This window comes from Apium graveolens, chromosome 2 (genome assembly GCF_009905375.1).
Source record: "Apium graveolens cultivar Ventura chromosome 2, ASM990537v1, whole genome shotgun sequence".
In the NCBI taxonomy this organism is placed as follows: Eukaryota; Viridiplantae; Streptophyta; class Magnoliopsida; order Apiales; family Apiaceae; genus Apium; species Apium graveolens.
In genome coordinates, this window is record NC_133648.1 from 53,760,243 (window position 1) to 53,764,883 (window position 4,641).

The following is a 4,641-nucleotide window of genomic DNA, read 5'->3' on the forward strand; positions in this document are numbered from 1 at the left end:
ACTTAGCTGATAGGAATATTTTTGTCTTATTTTACATGTAACTTGGTGATATATAAACCAAATGTAGCAAGTATTTTATAACCACGGACTAAAAAAGAAAACAGAGAGTCTTTGTAAGCTGTATCTTTTAGCACTCTCAAGTTCTAAGTTGTAATACTTGTAAGAAGCTGTGCATCTTTGCATCACAGAGTCTTCTTCAATTAATATACATCTCCGGTGGAAATATAAATCTACCAGAAAGTTTTTAAACTTGTGTTAACTTACTTTGTATGATTGAATACTTTATAATCATAATCCGCACTCTTACATATTCAAACATAATTCTATATCAAAGGAAGAATTTTTTTTAAAAGACAAAAAGTAACCAGAATTCCATTCAACCACCCTTCTCTAATTTTGTTATATTGTTAGGGAATAACAATACATATATTTGACCATATGGTACATTCTACTCACACAAATGAAGTACCGTAGTAGTACTTTTAGAACAGTAATTTCAGAAAAATCAAAGTTGAGATGGTATTCTATGATTAACCCACCCATCGGAGCTCTGCGAGGAATATCAAATTGATAGCTGTTGACGGGCTAAAACCTTGCATATTTTCAATATTACTCCTCTCCCTGCTTATTTCTGCTGCTACCAGTGTTTGCCTCAGGTCAATGTGACTGCCACAAGAACAAATTTTTGTCCCAAACTATAGACTTCAACTAAAAATAAATGATTGATATGAGAACATCCATGTCTAACTATACGTACAGGGTACACATACCAAATTGGGAAAAATAAAAAAAAAACCGTTGTGTCAAACCAACACAAATACATATATAATAACACTGCTAAAAGAGATTATAAAGTAGACTAACTAGACTGGCTGGTGTAATCTCAAACACTTAAGACTTCAGCGCAGGAGCCATTAGAGAACTATTGTGTGCACTAATACTTATACTGCTCTTTTAAGCAAAAAAAATACTAACAGCTGCAGAAAGTATTCTCAAGTTGTTTAAAGGTAGATTTCACTTTTGTTTTTGCACATCCTTAAAAGGGAACTGATTTATTTGGGATTGAATGAGTTAAAAATTTTATAGTGGAAAACATGCTACAAGGAAACATGGTCTTAGAAAAGAGTAAGAGACGGGTAATGTAGAAAACAAGCTCTATCAAATAAATAACCTGTCCCAGTTCTATTGCTTGAAGCAAGTTCTCTTCCGGAAGAAAATCATAGTATCCCTGCAAGAAAAAATTAAAAACACGCCACAAAAGAGCCAACAACTATAATTACATAGGAAGTAGCAGCATATTATTAGTGGTAGTCTACAGGAGGATTACAATAAGTAGAATTATAAGGAAACTTTATTCAATATGGTTCTTATGGTTAGAAATACAAGGAAAATCGAGGTCAGTATCCCCAAGCTATGCATAAAAGCTATTTAAACCATGGCCATAGAATAATTAGTGCAAATTTAGATTTAAAAAGATATCGTCCAATAGTCTGGTCCCTGTCTAATATTAGGATGCATACAGGTCAGCTATCATAATTTCAAGTTTGTGGGATTTTTCTTTCAATAATTGCATTAATTTAGATACTTATTTATTTAAAAAATGATCCTCCAATTTGTTAGAACTAAGAAAAAGACTGATTATTGACCTCTATTATTAGTATTGCACTGTCACTTCTCACTAGCAATAAAGGGAAAAGATTAGTATAATAAACAGGTATTCAATTACATGGACCAGAAAGATAAAATAGCATTAGGAACCAAAGGATTGATTAGTACCTGATGGCATATGCTCATTACATTGCAGAGTCGAAATCTTACATCTTTCAATCCGTAATTAGCAGGCTACATCTGACAGTTGACAATCACTTTCCAGGTCTTCTTAAATTTTCATTTTGGAAGGGGGATCATAGTTCACATGCTTATCAAGTTAGCATCAACTTTCAGGGTGGAAATGTCAACAAGTTCCCTAGAAATTCTGCCAACTAAATGATTACCAAGAACTTACTAGTAAGCATGTAAGACTCCTGTCAGAGAGATAATATATTACAATTAACAGAAGGGAAGAATGTGTGTGTGAGAGAGAGATGCGTACAGAGTTATAAATTTCTATTTATAAGTATCATCGTGCAAGGACTACCAGAATTACATATTAGTATATATGTATATATATATATATAGTTATACACACACCTGATATGGCCAACTTACGATAAACAAGAGGCTGCAACTTCCTCAAGTAGGAGTAATACCTGTGAGATTGTTGTTGTACATGTCCAGGCTTACCAGACTCTTCAAGCTGCCAAGATCATTAGGGATAGTCCCATCCCTGGACTTCTAAAGGAAGGAAAAAAATGTTTTTCTTGTAAAGTTCGTTGAATCATAAATAGAATTTATAAGAATTTTAAATCTGTAAATATGCTACAAGCAGACAATATACTAAAATATAGAATATTAAGTTTTTTATCATAAAATACAGAACCTACAGCCTTGCATTGTTCTCATTAAAAATTACAATGGTATAAGTGCATATAATTTTATCTTACTGATTTCAGACATTAATCAATGTGAAACAAATTCACAAATAAAATGAGACTAAATCAAACAAAACATAAAAAACAGAGTGAACCCCTTCCAAGAGTATAATAGTTTCCCTCCGTCAGGAATGCAGCATTAGTATAAAAGGACTAGTAGTAGTATGCTATATAGTTATAAGGGTAGTACTGTAATTTCAGAGTTAATTAGAACTGCAGTAGTATAAATAGCATCTCAATTGTAATTTGAGAGTATGCTTGATCAAATAACAGAAAATGGGACTTTGTTCCACAAACTTCTCTCTCCCTTCTCTCTAGGTTTTCTCTCTCTAAAATTCTGGCTTGTTCTACGAGCATTCTCTTCTCATCTTAAATCTGATCTGATCTCTTCTGTTTCTCATCTTATTTCTTCTGTTTCTCTCTACAATTTCCGACTCAATCTCTCTGTTTCTGCCTCTAATCTGCTGTTTCTCTTTGTTTCTTTGTTATATCTAGCAGTTATCTCTCTCATATAACTAGAAAATACCAAAAACAGTTACAAAACTAGTTCAGGGACCACCAATTCCTGACAAATTGGTATCAGAGCCATAAAAAACGATCAGCTACTGCTTCACCAGTCTTGTGCTATCAAAAGCGAGTCCAATCATGTATCAAGTGTTGTAATCCATTCAGTTTACACAGAATTATGTTCATCACAGTTCAGGTACTCTGTTTCACAACTGTTCTTCAGAGATCGGTAGTGATTGAGGTTGTATCTGCTGGTTTGTCTTCAGTATAGACTCGTTTTTAGTAATAGATAGTGTATGAGTGTTGAAAAAGCTAGAAAACAACAAAAAATAGTTAAATAGTGTTGTTTTGTAGATTCACTGAGTCAACTCAGTACCGGAGTTTGCTATTTTCAGTTATTTTGTGTCAAAATTGTGGTGGATATGTGTTTGTATTGTTGAAGGAAGCTTGTTTTGTGTAGTAGCTGTGATTGTGTTGCTTAGTGAAGTATAACTGTTGAATTTGTGGTTGTGAAGTTTTGTGGTAGTAGCTGAAGTGATTTAGCTTGTGAATTGGTTTGTCTTGCGAAGGTGTGAGTGTTGGTGCATATTGCCAAAGGCAAGTGAAGTAGTGCACTACAACTGTTGGATAAATTGATCGTGAAGTATTGGTTAGTTTGTGTTAGTTATTCGGTAGAAGTACTGTGCATAGGAAGTGTTTGACAATTTGACTGTGAGAAGTCAGAATTATTGTGGTAGTACAGACCTGAGAAATTCTAAGGATTAGTTATAGTAATCTGCATCAGTGGAGTTATGGCTTATGTGAGCAAGTATTATGGATATGCTGAAGCCTCCGGGCAGGAAGATAAGTCTAATAATGAACTAATGCAAGAGGTGCAACAACAAATTCTACTATACAAGGAGAGTACTAATAAGAAGCTACAGAAAATTGAGGAATTGATTGAACTTGTTGCAGAAAAGATGAACATGTTAAGACAGATGCAAGCTAAGAAAAGAGGAAAGAGTTATGTTAATCATTTTGATTGGAAGGTCAATGTTAATCATGATAGAATTATGCAACTAGATGTTATATCAGATGCATTGTGTTATAGCCAAAATTTGGTACTGGATCGTCTCGGGTCAAGTACGGGTTAATTGGAATTGAATTGGGACAAAAGGATGAAGGATTAGGTTTTAGGCCGCAACACATGAGGGGAGGACGCGTCCTAGTCTTAAGACGCGTCCATGATTGTGTAGATTGTATCTTGGGTTGTGTTAAGAGATGGGGAGGAAGATATTGAAAGGAGAAGCCGCGCCCATGAGCTTGGGACGCGCCCACTTGTTGTGGAAATGTTTTTAAAGACTAATTTTTGTGGAAAGGAGGTTTAGAGGTACCTACCTAGTGTAGAGCGCGTCAAAGGATGCAGGACGCGTCCATATTTGGCAATTGTAGTCGCTAGGCTAATAAAGGTTGGAGCGCGTGCCTAGAGGGTGAGGACGCGCCCAATGTCTTAGGACGCGTCCTCTGTGTGGTAAATGTATTCTCAAGGATGAGCTCAGGACAAAGCACGCATGGAAAGGAGCAATGAAGAGGTATTTTTACTAACATATTTGTTGCAGGTATT

At 35.0% G+C, this 4,641-nt stretch overlaps 1 long non-coding RNA gene across 3 annotated transcripts; it reads right to left on the reverse strand.

Annotated features, from left to right (window-relative positions):
- Positions 1–276: 276 nt before the first annotated feature.
- LOC141707430 (uncharacterized) lies at positions 277–2,399 on the reverse strand. Of its 3 annotated transcripts, none has more exons than XR_012569053.1 (3): positions 2,250–2,399; positions 1,172–2,024; positions 277–666 (listed from the first exon to the last, which is right to left on the reverse strand). It is a non-coding gene; the product is annotated as an uncharacterized LOC141707430 (long non-coding RNA). The 3 variants fall into 3 exon arrangements; XR_012569052.1 differs by having other exon boundaries at positions 2,191–2,390; XR_012569051.1 differs by having other exon boundaries at positions 2,209–2,389.
- Positions 2,400–4,641: the final 2,242 nt, after the last annotated feature.